We start from the raw sequence: 17,108 nt of genomic DNA, 5'->3' as shown, positions 1-17,108 counted from the left end.
AGCAGAAATTTCTTAAAAGAGTAAGTAGCTATTTATTTTGGTCTTACCTGACAGCAGCTTGTTTAACCAAGGGTATGTCCTTTATGGGGTAGTTTATCCTTTGAAGAACCCAGTGGCTTGTCCCACAGCCCAAGAGAGATTGGAGTCTTGGAAAACTATCCAGCCCAAAAGAATACAGAGGAAAAAGCTTTTCCCACTTTCTTTCCTAGGACTAGCCAATAGCTGAAGTCATGCAGGAAACTGAGTAGAGAGAAGGGGAAAGCAGCTTCTTCTCCCTGAAATCCCGATCAGCAGAAACTGGAGGCTGTTGTATATCTCCCACCCAGCTAGACTTTTGTTTAAAAGTTTTTTCAACTGTTGCTAGGTGTTGTTGGGTTCTGAGATTAGGTTTCTCGTCTTCTGCTCCCTTCACAACACCGTCAGAGCAATGACTTTGTTGAGGAGCTGGCTTGCGCGTGCTATATTTAACCAGTGTTCTCAGCAAGTCAAGCCTGTCAACAGCTGAGAAGTTTGGAGCCGGCTCTACTCAGTTCCTCGGCAGCTGGGTTATCAGTGGATATAGCTCTGCTCACTCTGTAAAAGATTGCAGGGAAATCGGCAGTCCCTTTTAAGGACTTCTGTTCATTCCACAGAGGTAATTATTATTTGAAGTGCTTAAATACAGATTGTGATTTGGGAGTTAGGTTCTAAAATCTGAAAAGAAAGAGCAGCAGTTGTCTTGAGCAGAGCGTTTCACCAATGTAATATTTTTCTCAATTAGACTTTCTCGGATAAATGTTCTTAAATAAAAAGGCTTTTTAAAATGTATAACAAGTGCTGGGAAAATTTACAGTAAGAGATCATTTCCAGACAGTTTTTTATATTGATGTGTTTTAGTCATAGCTAGATGTCTTACCCAGTCATATCAGACTTTGCCAGCTTGTATACCTGCGTATTATTAATGTAAGGTTACCATAAAGGAATGTCTGTAACATTGATTTTGAAAGGAGTAAAGAAGGAAAATCTTAGCATTCTCACTCAGGTCATTCATTCAAAGAAAGAAATGGAGAACACTCCCAGGAAAACCATGACTTGAGACACCTCTGATTTTGACAGCCTTGCTTCATCATTAACCCTTCAGTCTCCAAAACCAGAGAAGAGTCATTTCTACCCCGAACCCCAGCATGAAGACTGTCCCAAGATATTTTATTAGCTTTATTCTATGTAATAAAATAGTATGAATCTGCCAAGATTAAGACTCATAAAAAAATATATGTTTAGTTCTTGGAACTGTCTTACTAATTATTTATGTGAAATTAACAGTAAGAGGAACTGAAAGAGATCCTTTTGGCCACAGGTAAAGTAGGAAGGGGCACACACACACACACACACACACACACACTCACACACACACACACACTGATATTGGTTAACACACTAGACTGTCACCCCGACAAAAATCTCCCACCACCATTATAAAGGTGATCCTCCCTTCCTGGGATCAATTTATCAGTTTAAAGATAACCCTTTTTTGACATGCAAACTGAGGTCAGACCAAGGAGACATTTAAAGGCTTGGATTTAATATTTTAAGTGTTGCATATGTGCAATGAGTGGTTCATGTGCTGGAAAACCCAAATATCTCTGAGGAATACTCCCACTTTTCAGAAAGGGTGTGTGTGTGTGTCTTTCTTCTTTAAGAAATGACCTTCGCCTCCAGATTAGCTAACCTCCACACCTCAACCCATTAGAAAGCATCTCAGTCCTTCCTATCCCAGCCACCACACTAACAGCATTCATTATTCCACCTTAATTTACTTGTACTGTTCACGTATAAAATTGCACTTATACAGCTTCTTAGTCTTTCTGGGTCTGGGCCAACATTCATTTAAAAAAAGATTCATATTAAGATGAAAGTATTCTTATGTGAAATTAACTTACTCCTCTAGAACACTAATGGATCTTTTACAAACAATCTAGTCACAGTTCCTAAAAAGTGTGTTCTGATAGGAGATGGAAATGTCTGACTAGGCTATGAGATATTTCAGAATCACCAGAAGAACTTTTTTTTTAATTACAAAAAGGTGGAGTCTGAGGAGATTATTTGAAAAATCCTCACAACTCTATACACGTATCCACATGCAACAGCCCCTGGTTGAAAATCACTTCACTAAAAAGGACTCCAGAAATATATCATATCATCCCTACTTGGAGTTCACTTTTTAATATCTTCAATCCAAAATGAAGCACAGCAGCTTATAGTCAAAGTCAAGGTAACTGAGGGAAAAGAACATACTTAGCCCTTATGGGCCTATATAATTCCATCGAGAGGATGATATTTCTTCCCTAATTATCCAGACAATTATAGTTTTTCACTGCTCTTTTTTTAATTTAATAAAAAAACTAGTCCCCCACCATCGTTTTCCATAATCCTTGAATTAGTGTCCATTGTTGCTATTAGTTTATTTTAAACACGTGGTACAAGTGACAGCCTACAAAGTACCTCATATAATTCAGTACTATTGCTACCTTCAGATTATGTTCTTTAATTATACTAGGCACACGTGCTTGTCTGATTCAGTATTCCACAAAAATCTGTCTCTTCTCTCCCTCTTTACCTTCCTTCGCACACCCCACCCCAACACACATGCATTCTTTAGCTCTATAAAGAGAATTGATTTTGAAGGCTTTCACTACAGGAATGACTATTCAGACAAAAGCACTTCCTGCATAATCCACAGAGGAAATAGTGCCATTGAGAACTTTTAGAAATTTGTGTTTTGTATACAGTCAACAAGGAACCGATTTTTCAACACATATTGTTGATATATTGCTGTTCAGCTGCATCCTTTTCCCAGTCTTAAGTGTGAGCGTTCTGAGAACCTCTGATAAACTTAGAGCTAAAGCTAAATTTCCCAACTTCAAGGGTTAGTCATGATGAAACTTTTTAAATAAGAAAATAGATTAATGTTATCAGTGAGAAAAACACAAATGAATTAAATAAGAGAGTTGGCATGTTATCTCTACATCCATTTCCAAAACCAAATTTTACCACATTTTTCATTTAAAGAGGCATCGTGATTTTTTAAAGCAAACAACTAACACGTTATTTAATATACAGTGAAGATAAAAGTAGACATTTACTTCAAAATGATGTTCAGGGCAGGGGGGATCAAGAGAGAAATTACCAAGCAAACGTGCCCTATTATCATTTTTGCCTGGCTCTGAGACTTAAATATAAGCTTCCAGGTAGCAGAGAATGTTTCCTATTTGTTCCTTATGGAATACACAAGGACCATAGTAAGTGTTCAATAAATAGGGATACTTGAATGAGCAAATGAACATGTAAAAGATTAAAGGAAAGATGAAGAAAACTTTACACATATTATCTATAAACTTGTGCTTCTAGGCTCTCTGGACAGAGTCGAGTCATTATTGGCTGCACGTTAAAAATTGTAAAAAACAATTCTTAGATTATGAATTATTTTTGAATTTTGTTAAAATTTCAAAGGAAAGTAATAGATTTCAGGATAGTAATAAAAACACCTATGCAACACTAAATATATGCCCAGCGGAGTTCTAAGGGCTTGATATATACTAACCCACTTAATTTTCACAATAACTCAATGAGATAGCTATTACTATTATCCCACATTTCACAGATAGGAAAACTGAGGCATAGAGATATTAAGTAACTTGACCAAGGTCACATGCTAGTAAGTAGCAGAACTAGAATTTGAACAAGGCTGTCTGGTTTAATTTTTTTTTTTCTTAACCACTTAACTGCCTCTTACATTTAATAGTCAGAAAAAACTGCTCTTAGCAATCAGAGTCGAAACATAGAGGATTTTCTCTATCTGAATATATATGCTTCTGACAAAAAAATACATGTAAAATTCCACAGCTTTGAGGCAAATAGAAAAGAAAGTGGTATAATTTCATGATCAGCATAGTAAAATAAAAGTTTATTGGCACTGAAGTCTTGTTGAATATCAGAGAATAGAAAATTGGGCTAAAGAGAAGATAATTGCTTTGAGAAAAAAAAAGTCTATTTTTAAGCAAAGGATATGAGCTGTTCAGTACTCTCTCTAAAACAAACAATGTATGATGTTTTATGATGAATGAGTTCACTGCCTAATGAGATTCTAAAATTACATTCTAAAAATATAATTTTGGTCTATGATTTGATAAGCAATTTAAAAATGTTTATGAGCTGTGCATTCACAACCAAAACTTCTCAAAGCTGTACCAACAACAAGAAAAAAACAAAATACAATGTGGAGGGTGAGAGGAAACCTACATTAGCTAGTTCTTTGGTAACGAAATGATACTGTGCTATACTTGCTATATTCGTGTTTTACAGTTTGAAAATACTTGCATATTCTATTACTCTAGCTATGCACCTATTTAGATTTTATAAAACTTTAAAAGAAATAGAGCTCTTATTTTGTGATATCTATAAATATTCATAATAAATTTACCATGTCCTGTTTACAAATAAAATATATTCTGTCATACCTAAGTTTATTAATAAAAATTTCAACTAAGTTATTTATTTTCCCAATAGCTTCAGAAAAAAAGAGAGCTAAGACTAGGTTTTTAAAAAGTTATAATAATATTTTTGCATTTACTTGAGCAAAATAAGCACTTACGTACATGTATTAGACCTTAAAATTCCCACTTTCCTATTTATGCTCTTGAAAGTGAGTTAATAGAACCTATTCCTGAAAGTTATTATAGAACCATATTCCGTAGACATGTACAGATCATAAGCATCCTGCTTTTCAATAGAGTCAGATGACATTCTCCTGAGCGTATTTCCTTCTTCCTTTTCAGTTCCAAAGTCATCACCCACTCTTGCTCAATACTCTAATTCTTAGTTGTAATGAATGACTTTTAACAATTTTTTTTAAAGGGGGTGGAACATTTACTCTCCAAGAAATAGATACAGAATTGGAAAACCAGTCATTGGGCACAGAGCCATGCAGAATAAGGCACCTTTCTCTACAAAGCTTGTGGGTTTGTAGATACACACTATATAGATAATTACAGTTAACTCTGAAAAAATGGGCTGCCTTAAAAGCACAATGATTAAGATCTCTGATTCTGGAGCCAGGCAAAGTTAGTTTGAATTTAGACTCTGTTACTGTGTGATTATATACATACCAAGTTCATAAACAGACAAAACTAACCTCTGATATTGAAAGTCAAGACAGCAGTTACCTTTGGTAATCTTGGGAGGTGGGAACATGACTGGAAATTGGCACAAGGAAGGTTTCTGTGGCCCTGGTAATGTTGTTTCTTGTTAATCATAACAATGTGGTCTATTTGCAAAAACTAATCAAGTTGTACACTTATGCTTTATGTAATTTTCTGTGTGTATGTTATAACTTAATAAAAACTTAAAAATTAAGAATAATTTTAAATATTGTAAAAATTAATAAACAGAAACCTTATTTAAAATGGAGTCGGGAGGCTAGAAGAGAGAATTCTCATGCACATGTCACTCAACACACAATACTGACCCCACAGGAAGAGAGGTACCTCACATCTCTGTTAGGAAGTGATACTGCTTTACTGCCTCAGCAGGAGGAAGCAAAGATTCCTCCTTACCCAGTAATAGCTCAGCCAATGGGAGACAGCCATCTCAGCTAATGAAAAGTCACTATACTTTGAACCTTCAGTTCCTTCCAATTAACTCTTTATTAACAATAACTCCTCCCAAATCCTTAAAGAGCATTCTTCTCCTTTGTTTCTCTGCGGCTTGGGGTGATTCCTCCTTAGACTGCACATCCAAAATTGCAGTTTTTTGTTGTTCTCAAATAAACCTATTTCACTAGAGTAATATCTGGCTATCTATTTGTTAAAGGTAAACAATATACAATGTCTAAGGGTCCTTACCCTCTGAAATATGTACAAGTAAAATAATATGATGTCTGGTGTTTACTTCAAAACAATACAGTGGAAGGAGAGGAAGACAGGTGGCCATAATTTGACAATTATTGAAGCTGAGTAATGGATAACCATTATACTACTCTTTCTTACAGGTTTTAAGCTTTCTATAATAAAATGTCTTAGAAATAGCGCTTACTATCTGGCATATAAGTGAACACTCACTAATGTTGTTTCTTTTAATTATTAATATTAATATGATGTCATCTTAAAATATCTATATGAACTGAATTCTTTAGAGCCAATTGAATCTTTATGTGGAAGTCACATGGAATTTCACTGACATTATGAAATACTAAGACAATTGGATTTGTAATATTAACATACATTATTAGCAACTGAGATCAAAGTTGAACAAGAGAAAAAGTAAGTTAGAAAGGCCTGCCCAAGGCAAATTAGTCCTAAAACCAATGGAGAAAAAGGCTTCATTCTTGCTTTTATCAACAAAACTTATCAACATATTGTTCTGTCTATCTGATAATAAAATGGGAAAATATCAAGAAAGTAAGATATCTAGGCAGCAAAAGCTGTTGGCCAACAGAGGTGGTTAGGAACAGGAAATGACATCACAAGGGTTAAACACCCAAGGTAAAAATTTCAGAGTGACAAATGCTCAGAAATACTTGAATGTGGTATCCATTTTACAGCTGAGCAGGCCCCTATATGCTTAATATTTGCATTCTTTGCTTCTTTCATCTAAAAATGGGGTAATAATTTACCTCCTGAGAGTGTTGAAACAAATAATCAGAGACAGGAAAGTATCTTGAAATAATGAAATATATAAGTTTTGTATCTCAAATCTCTCCTTTCACTCACTTAACTTGAGGACTATGAAGTAAGATAAAGTTATGAAGAAAATGCTTTAAAAAGCCTAGTGTTAAATAAATATAATATATAAAAGAATATAGAAATTGTAATATTTAGATAGAGTGAGGCAATAAAAAAGTAAATGAAAATTACAAAGCAGTAATTTTTTTAAAACAAATCGACCATGTAACATAATTACAAGTTCCTTATTTACTCTTTAGCCATTAAAAATAATATTACAGAAGAATATTAAATTATTTAATGAATTGGAAAGAAATTCACTGAAAGTTAGGTGAAAACAGCAGGTAATAAAATAGCATTAATGCATTATTGCATTACTTCATTGAGTAGTAGATATAGATAAATAGATATGATATAGATATAGATATTCCTTCCTATACCATGCATATATATTTCTACAGAAATACATAAATACATATATATGTATTTATGTGTGTGTGCATATTTATATCTGAAATACATAAATCATAATAATTACAATAGTTATCTTTCACTATGTGTTCTAAATTTTTATAATTGATGTTTTGTCTTTATAGTAGGAAAAATAAAATTATTTAAAATCATTTTTCATTGGGGCGGTTTTCCAATATTTTACGGAGGTGGAAACTTGAAGACCTGTGCTTGTATTATTTGCCTTTCTTGTTACTATTCAGAATTTCAATTAATTTGCCTCAAAGTACATAATAATTAAGTAAACAAACACAACTAAATTTTGTCTGGTGTGGGTCTGGCATTCAGATTCATTAATTAAATTTCTCTTAATATTTGCTCTCAAGAAAAACAAAAAGGTCATCTTTGAATGATTCTTCAAAATCTTTGCTTTTCATGCTTCTTCTACTCTTTTATCCTTATAAATGTCTTAATTCACCACAACATTACATCACTGCGTTTGCTTCTGTAACTTTCTCTTGTGATATTTTCCCTCTGAGCCATAGATTGTGTTTGGGTTCTGCCAGGAAATACTGCAGTAGTACCAGGAAGAAATAATTTCACCGTTAGGGCTTACCTGAAGAAAGGTTCCAGACATTGTACTGCTGTTGACTTAAGTGATAGGGGACAGAGAAACACTGTTTGCATTTCCTCAGCTATATCCAGAATATACCATCACTATCTGAATATTTCTTATGATAGAAAGAGCCCTGAGAAAAAAGAGATTTTGCTCTGACTGCAACTATTGAGATGATTTTTTTTAAATAATTTATTCTCTCTGAACTTATTTCTTTGATTGTCTAGTGAAGATAATGAAATTTAATCTACACACACCACCACCACTCTGTACCCTCCGCCATCACCACCAGCCCCTCACCACCACTATCACCGTCACAGTTGCCAGTCACAGCACATAAGATGATGGGGATCCAATATCCTAAGAATGAGAACAGAACGTGGAGTGAAAGAGAAGGTAATAGCACTGTTGTGACTCACCACCATCAATTTTCATTATTTAAAATAATTTTCATTGCCTAAAATTATTTTTCTTACCTAAAATGTGTTACTTGTTATAAACTTTGTTTCTAACATAAACATCTTTTTTATAAAACATAATTTATTGTATAGATTTTTATACATAATTCCAAACTGTTGAAAACACTGAAAAATAAATAAAAATAAGAAAGCAGGACTGTTCCTTTTCAAAAAGTCATTAAATTAGTTTGTAGCCTTGCTAAAGGAAAAATAAACATTATGATGCTAAGGCCAAAATTTGCTCATTTAGGACAGCAAATAGTATTATAATCTTCTGTGTCTGTGTGTGCTTAGAAAGTCCATCATCTGTAAAGCAAGTGCATTAGAATATAAGTTTGACCGACAGTATTTGTCAGAAAATGAGTACATGCCTTATGGAAACATTGCACGTAAGCTACACAACAAAACTATAAGCCTCTAGATGTTTTCAAATTATAAATAAGTAGATGAGAATGAGAGGACAGGCTTTGAGGAAGAAGTTGACAATGAGTGGTGACAGGAGTATCAGACAAGAGGATGGTCCAATGCCAGACCAGTTTCCTCAAGAAAACATAAATTCTATGTTTGCTTTTGTGGGATTCAATCAAAATTTGCTATGGAATTTATGTAATAAAGAAACAGGGAGCACTTAATCTGTGTAAGGCACTCTAAATTAATGAGTCTCAACTAAGAGTATTTTTGTCTCCCAGCAGACATTTGACATTGTCTGGAGACATTTTTGATTGTCATAACTGAGGATCCAGTGGGTGGCTAAAGGATGCTGTTAAATATCCTACAATGCACAGAACAACTACTCAAAACAAAGAATTATCTGACCAAAGTATCAACAGTGCTGAGGTTGAAAAACCCTGTATGCAGTAGAGAATTAAAAAATAATACAGACAAGAACTACCCTCAGGAGCTTAAAGTCTAGCAATGAAAATGAGACAAATACATAGCAAAATCGGCCAAGCAAAAAGAGTTATAAGAAATACATAGAGGAAAATTTACTTATAGCTTTAGGGATCAGAGAAAACTTTGAAAAATAATACTGTAAATACCCATCTTAACATAACTAAAATAACTAAAATTAAAAGCCCCATTTATTTTTATAATTTAGTATATAAAGATAAATTAACCACCAAATGCTTATAGAAGACATCCTCTCTATTCCTGAAACTGTATTAAATTCCCTAGGAGACAAAGTTGAGTAAAACAGAATTACCGTTCTCTGGAGCTCAGAGCAAAGTTACATCTCCAATTCCACATTAACATTATCAAGATTCACTCCTTCAAATATGTCATGAGTGCCAATTATGTACCAAACACTTTGTGCAACACAAGACTTAAACAGGCAAGGTTCCTGCCCTTGTAGAACACACTGTCCCTTGAGAGAGAAGACAAAAATCAAACCAACAAATATATAATTTTAATGTGATTTCTGTTTCCAAAAATAGCAGACTATAGCCCCAAAATCCTCACAATCTTCTCACAACAAAACACCTAGAAATGCTAGAAAAAATATTGCAAACATTCTTCTAGCTGAGCTTGAAAGAAATTATAAAACCTCTAAGGGCCAAAAACAAAGAGAAAACTGAAAACCAGGGCAGTGAGTGTAAAATGACAATGAGGTCCCTAAAGTTGGTGTCTGTGTGTGTGAGAGAGAGAGAGAGTGTGTGTGTGTGTGTGTGTGTGTGTGTGTGTGTGTGTGTGTGTGTGTGTTGCTCTCAGAAATGTGTGTGTGTGTGTGTGTGTGTGTGTGTTGGTCTCAGAAACCAACAGATTTTAGTGGCCAGGTAGGAATAGGATGGACGTGAACCCTCAATTCCCAGAGATTATGATCTGGAACTGAGACCCCTGAATAATGCTAGGACCCTTAGACAAAAAAAAAAAATTACCAGCATAGAAAAAAAATAAGAAAAAAATTTATCCATCCTAGCCTGGCTCTGGATGAGGGGGAAAAAACATAGCCTGTGCTGAAAATTCATTACCACAAACCAAGTTTCAGTATGTTTGATGAGCAAATATATAGCATTTATGTTGTCTAAGAATCCCCAGTCCAACATGTCAATATAAAAAGCCCCATGTTGGTAATCCCCACAGAACACCTAACAGAAGCAAATGTTTATCCATACATTCCAACCCTTCTAACCAGCTACTGTCTCTTGTCATGAAGCAGTGGCCAGCTTTGTGACGCTTCATTTTGCGTTACTTCCCATTCATCCTTCCTCCTTTCTCTTTTCTCATAGTCTCACTGCCCTGAGATTATACCTAGCAAATAAAGCTTAGTACATAATCCTTGTCTCAGGTTCTTCTTTCTAGGTAACCTGAGCTAAGTTAGGGACTCTTGTAAGAGAAGGCCTTTTTGAGTAGCTGCCATTCTAAACTAAGACCTGAAGAATAAGAAGGCTATGCAAACTATAGAGGGAAGAGTAATCCAAGCAGAGGGAATAGCATGTCCAAAGACTGATGTAGAACAGAGCACAAAACCTTCAAGAAACATAAAGAAGGTGATGGCAGAGTATGGGAGAGAGAAGTATAAAAAGAGCCCAGTCATGTAGAACGGAGATCTCGGGCCTGAATTTGGTCCATAGCTGTATGTGTGTATTTTTTAATTAATTACCAAAAGTTGAAAATAAGGCAAGATCATATAATAGTTTCTGGATTTTCAAAAAGTTCCAAAGATCTGCCAGCAGAGGCAACAATCAGCTGGATCCACTCCATTGAGACAAAGTCTATTGCCTCATATTCACCACTGTCCCAACACAGCCTATTTCATTCATTTATATTGCCAATTTGGCCTCTAGCTATGGGAGTTTGCATTTATAACTCCTGATATAGGACTTTATAGGTTATGGTTTAAAAAAAAGTTGGGTTTTATTCTAAGGCAAGGATAGCTCTTAAAGTATTTTAAGCAAGGGAGTGATGTAATCTGATTTATATATACCACATTTGCTATTTTAAAAAAATATAGATGGGAGAAGACCAAGAATGGAAAAGAGAATACGAATGAAGAGATAACTGCAGGAATCTGGGTGAAAGATTACAGTGGCTTGAAATAGAGTAGTGGCAAAGGAAATGAAGAGAAGTAAATGGATTTAAAGTGTGTTTTGGAAGCAGAAAATACAATATTTGCTAATAGAACATTGAAGGTGAAAGAGAAAATCAAAAATGACTTGTATTATATTATGAAGAACTTGAACCTTCTATGATCAACAGGTGAAGGGACATTTATTGATAATCTTTAGTACATGGAGAACGTAACATGTGCCATATAAATAAAAGAAATTCTATTGGCCTTAAGGAGTTTGAATCCTACCAGTAGAGGTAGGATTGATGCAAATTATGTACTTATAAGTTATACAACTTATAAGATAGAGAACCGTGACTACCAGACTAATAATAACAATCGCTAACATTCATTGAAGGCATATTATGTACCCAGTACATACATCTCATTTAATTCTCACAATACCATCAGAGTTAGGCATTATTATCATCCCTATTTTCTACATGGAAAAACAGAATCTTAAAGAAGTTAGGTAACTAGTACAAAATTATATAGCTTATAATGGGCAGAACTGGGATTTGGCCCAAGCAAGCTGACTCCACTGGCCATTTGTTTTAATCAGTACACTAGACTGCTTTTATATACATTAGTGGGGTTACAAATTTACCTGCATACTGCAACTTAGATATGCAAAGAAAGATGTAAATCTTTAATTTGACTGAAACTGCTCTGAGCTTCCTTACAAGCCTCTATCAGCTGGTTAGAGGAGAGAGAATTTAACTTTCCTCAAGACTGTTTAAAACTTAGCTCCACTTTAGTAATTGAAACAGTCCTTTTAGGTAATGTTCTGACTTGTCTAGAAAAATGCAGATTTCTCAGTCTTCCACCATATCTGTGTGTACCAAGGCATATGCACTTACGTACACACCTCTACGCTCCAAGATGGTATCTGGATGTATGAGGGAAGGCTGTGGTTTATGTGTGGACAGAGAACCACTGAAGTTTCCTAATATTAGGCCTGATGTCCAGACTCGTCTGGTTGCTGGCATTCCTAACTAAACTCTTTTGCTGGAATCATCCCTGATCTGGTCTCTTAGCTCACTAAAAACTTGGTAGCATACTCTGTTTAGTGGAGCCCCAACTCAGCTCTCAGCAATGCTATAGGGCTCCTACATTTATGGCCTTTCCTACACCCAATCTTCCGGCCCAACAGTCCAGATCCTGTTTCTGCCTCAGAACCATTCCCATCTCAGTAGGCTCTGTGGCTAGTTGACAATAAAATTTGTCATCCAAACTAAGACACTTACAAGAGACAGAAAGATATGTTATAGTTACACTGGAACAACTGGGGAAAACTAGAACAGTATCAAACTGGGACACTGGGCAGGCCCACTGAATCTAAATGTAGCCACTTTGCAAGTTCTTCTTTGGAAGTTTTAAGAACTCCTGGGTCCTATTTATACTACATGGGATTGAGGAAAGGTCCAAGAAAGCTCCCCCTAGCCACATTGCACAACCAAGTTCAATCTGTTGGGTCCCATGTTAGTTTAAGTTAGCCCAAAAGGCAATCTCTTTCAGATCCTAAATGGAAATAGCCACCCACACAACTATGTAACACACCTCTTCCTCTTCTAGGAAAGCCCAAAGATGGAAATGGCTCAGATGCCATAGAGGAAGAGGTATTTTTCTTCACTATGGGAAAACTGTGACCCAAGTTTTCCAAACCTTCCATTTTTTAAGTTAAATTAAAGCTAAAAAAGGTAAAGGTGGGGGTGGGTAGGGACTCTCTGCTCCACCAAGCCTTGCCTTCAACCCTATTTTCTTATTAAAGAAGTCCAGTGCCAAAACAAACAGGACAAACAAACAGAAACTCAAGGACATGGACAATAGACTAGTGGTTACCAGAGGGTGGAGAGAGAGGTAGATGGGGTAAAAAGGGTCAAATATGTGGTAATAGAAAGAAATCTACCTATGGGAATGTGAACACACAATGTAAATATATATACACCTTACTGTTAAAGTGTACAGCTGAAACCGGATGTCGTTAACCAATGTCACCATAAAGTAAAAAAAAATTAATTTAATTTAATTTTTTTTTAAAACAGAAGTCCAATGCCTGTCCCCTTATCCTGGACATCTAATCCTCAAGACCCAGCTTTAGAAGTAGAAGACTACAAATGAAAAATGACTTAAGCAAGGAGGTAGAAATAAAATTCATTGGTTAACACTTGCAAAATAAAATAACTTACATATAGTAGGCTATTCATTTTTAGTTGTGTTCTGCCTATAGTGAGAGAAGAATTTAATGTCATTCAAAGTTAAGATTCTTAACACGGGCTTGATAAGCCAAATAAACAGATGCCCTTTGTAAGATATGTTGTCAGAATCATTAGATCTTCAGAGATCAAGGTTCAGCTGATTTTAGACCTAAGATCCTGTTATCAATATTCTATGGTTCTGTGATTTTATCTTTGAAAGGCCAAAAAGTATAATACATCAGGTTTCCACTTAGGACATTGCTTACTCATTTAAGTGTCTCGAACCTCAACTCCAAATCTTAATGTTTTAGAGTGGCATTAAATGGGTTTCCAATATTGAAAAGGGACTATTGAGAGGTCCCTAAAGCTTGTGATGTTTCACAAAAGCCTTCTAATGAGTTCATCATTCTACTTATGCTATTTAGTGCCAGGCCGTGGCAACAATTGCATTTCATATATGCTGTTACTTTAGTTGATTTTAGACAACCCTAACTTTAGAAAGTTCTCTCTCCCTATATGCAACTTTCCAAACAAGTGGAAAAATATACGAATGCTGAGTAATTGGTATTATGGAAGGACCAAACAAGAAGAGGCCAGGTGGAGTTTGTCTGGGAAGGTTTCATAATGCCTTTATCATTAACAAACCTAAGGAAAACATCTAAAGCTCCTCTGAAATGTTAAGAATGAACTATTGGAGAACAACTGTGCTTCAGATAGCAGCAAAGTATGTGAAGCAATATCTCATTGAGGCAAAAAAAGAATCCTATACCCCCCAGTAAATTATTTAGAAAGAAGTAGAAGGCTGAGTTCGACAAGTTTAGAAGAGTTTCTATACACATTTCTGTTAACTCATCAAGTCAAGCTACTACAACCAAACCTGAAATCCCTGTATTTCCAAGGTAACTTCTTAGGAATCTGTGTTATACAACTGAATATTCCCAGAAATGCACCTCCATATTGCATATCCAGATTAGATGCGACTTAACAAAAGGAAATTGTATGGAAATCTGAGTAGTTCTGTAAAATATCTTTAGATGCTTCATACGAATGAAAAGTGACTTACAAAGCCAAGTAAAGGAGCAGACATTCTGCTTCATAAACTATAATAGTATCAACACAAACTCATTGAGTATCAACAGTGAGCAAGCTTATTCCTAGGAATAAAAAGTTATGTTTTTCCTTCCTTCCAAGATGTTTCATCTAGTTAATGTGATATATAATTAGAATACACACAATTATAATTGGAACAGCCACAAAATAGGAGTAAGACAGAGAATCATAAATGTTTTTCTCTAATGCAAGAGCTTGTGAGGAAGAGAAACTCATTTTGGAAGAGTCCAGGTAGTTAAATCAGAGACACAGATGAATATTAGACAAAGAGTACACTGCATACATAAATTGGAAATTAGCCAATTTTCAAATATTCATGATAATAAGGACAGAAATTGTGTAGGTGGTTGAATATATCTATGAGATCCTCAAGTTTAATACAGCCAAATTTCAAAAATTCCACACTTTCATATACCATGCATCAATTCCCCGAAACCACACGGCTTAAATCAGAGATCTATCAATCACTTGGCTAAAAATTATTTTAAGCTTTCACAGGTAAGCTGTCACTATGTACAAGCTGTTGCTGCTGGGAGAAAGGTCCTGGTCACTATTAGAATGGCAAGTAGAGGGGTCTCTCACTGGCCCAGGTTTATTGGCAAAGACATGACTTTAGAAGCACCCTCCAGCAGTCCCATACTTCTCATGCCTAATGAAAAGTCAAAGATGTCCTCTCTAGCAAGAATAACATCCCACCCCACTTCCACTCCCCTCCTGAGCTCCCAATAACTCCACCCAGAGGTCAAGGGTCAAGAACCTGCTTTTTCCCATGGTGCCCCTAAGGTAACCTCCCTTCCCACCTCCACACTCCACCCTCCTCCTCCTTCTCCATCTCCAGAGAAGCCACAAACAAACAGTAAACGGAAAGCCTTGCCACAGGGTCACATGAGCACCACATGGTAGTGTGGTGATTGAATGGCAAAAGACCTCTTCCCTCATCCATGCTCAGGGCACTTACTGAGACCTGACACTGGAATTTAAATCATACTGACTGCACAACCATCTACTCAGGTTGCTGCAGAAAACCAGCAGACTCACGGGAAAGTGGACCATCTCTAATGCAAGGAACAGGCCACAGAAGCCTCTGGCCCAAGGCCCCAGCACCTGTGAAGATCTTCACCTACCATCTGAGTTGCTTGTGCTCAAGAAAAGCAGAATTTTCTTAAAATATGGTCATATTCTACGTTATTTTTTTACCTTTGAGAACAGAATTCCTCATGTAATACGTAAGCATACTGTGGACTTTCAGACATCTTACTTTCTAAAGTTGTTTTCATGAAGTTATTATGTATGGAATTGCGGAACTATCTGTGGTGACTTTCACTCATTCCCATTCCACTTCTCTTTTTGCAATCAATGAAGTAATAGAAGTTACATAGTAGGAGGTAGAAGAGAGGCAAAAAAAAAGAAAAAAAGAAAATTAAGGAAGCCTCGATTCAAATATATATTACTGAAAACTCAAGACACTGAAGTATACGAGTGTGCAAAAATATAAAGGCGTGCAGAAATGTTCTAGGTAAGTATATGGTTGGATGAATAACAAAGATGTGGTGAAATCCAAGCTCTTGTCATTAGCATGTAAATAGCTCTGTGACTCAGTTTTAGTGAAAGAGATCAGATTCATATCCTGTCCTCTTTCTGCGATTAGTGAAATTTTCAAGAAGCTGAATCAAGCCTAAAATAGGTACTGTACAACCAAGATGTGGCAGAGAGTGCTGGCTGTCCACAAAACCCATTCTCCTTTTTCCTGTAATAATTGAGCACTGATTACCCAGCTCCCAGTATTTCCCAAACGACCTTGCCATTAGATATGGTCTCATGACTAAGTTCTCTCCACAGGATCAGGACTATTGAGTGCCATTTCTCCATCTGGGCCTAAGACACTGGGCATACATTCCTCCCCACTGTTTCTCCTTTCCCACTGGCTGGAACCTAGACATGGTGCATTCTAGTGTGACCATGTAAACAAAGACATTACCCTCTTGGATCACGAAGCAATCAGATAGAAGGACCTTGCATCCCTGAATCTGAGTCCTGCAGATGTCCCACTGAATTCTGGACTGTTAATGTGAGAAAAAAACTTTTTTCATGTTTTTTCAAGCCACTGTAGTTTTGGGTGTCTTTTTTACAACAGCCTAGACTTCTACTGACTAATTCAGAAGAGAACGTATGTTATGAAGGGAAAGGTATAGTGTTCAATAAGAATATCTTCTAATATGAGATTAATTTTTTATTTTCATAGCTATATTTTTTTGAACCCTGGGCAAACACGTACTAGTACAGAAGCCACATTAGTGTCCATCTCACACTCTAGGGACTTTTCAGTGTGCTCTGGTGAAATTCCAACTTCCAATGTCCACATTTCTGTGCCTCAGAGCTCTTCTAGCTCTGCACAGGTTCAAACTAATGTGCGAAGGAATTATACACCTGGGAGCAGCCCTCAATCAATAACCTACCAGGCGTTGATGTATTAATATCCCAGCTCTCTAGCCCCTTCAGTAGAATAATTCTAAGATGTAGCTTTGCACC

The 17,108-nt window shown here is 36.0% G+C and overlaps 1 protein-coding gene across 2 annotated transcripts in view; it reads right to left on the bottom strand.

Annotated features, from left to right (window-relative positions):
• Positions 1 to 551, bottom strand: part of FILIP1 (filamin A interacting protein 1) — a 186,476-nt gene extending 185,925 nt beyond the window's left edge. For both annotated transcript variants that reach the window (XM_006926374.3, XM_006926373.3), the window contains exon 1: positions 48 to 551. The gene's annotated coding sequence lies outside the window, so the exon portion shown is untranslated. The remainder of the gene's footprint in view (positions 1 to 47) is intronic.
• Between the last annotated feature and the right edge of the window lie 16,557 nt (positions 552 to 17,108).

Source organism: Pteropus alecto, unplaced genomic scaffold (assembly GCF_000325575.1).
Source record: "Pteropus alecto unplaced genomic scaffold, ASM32557v1 scaffold7, whole genome shotgun sequence".
NCBI classification, from domain to species: domain Eukaryota; kingdom Metazoa; phylum Chordata; class Mammalia; order Chiroptera; family Pteropodidae; genus Pteropus; species Pteropus alecto.
This window is presented reverse-complemented; position numbering and strand designations above follow the sequence as displayed.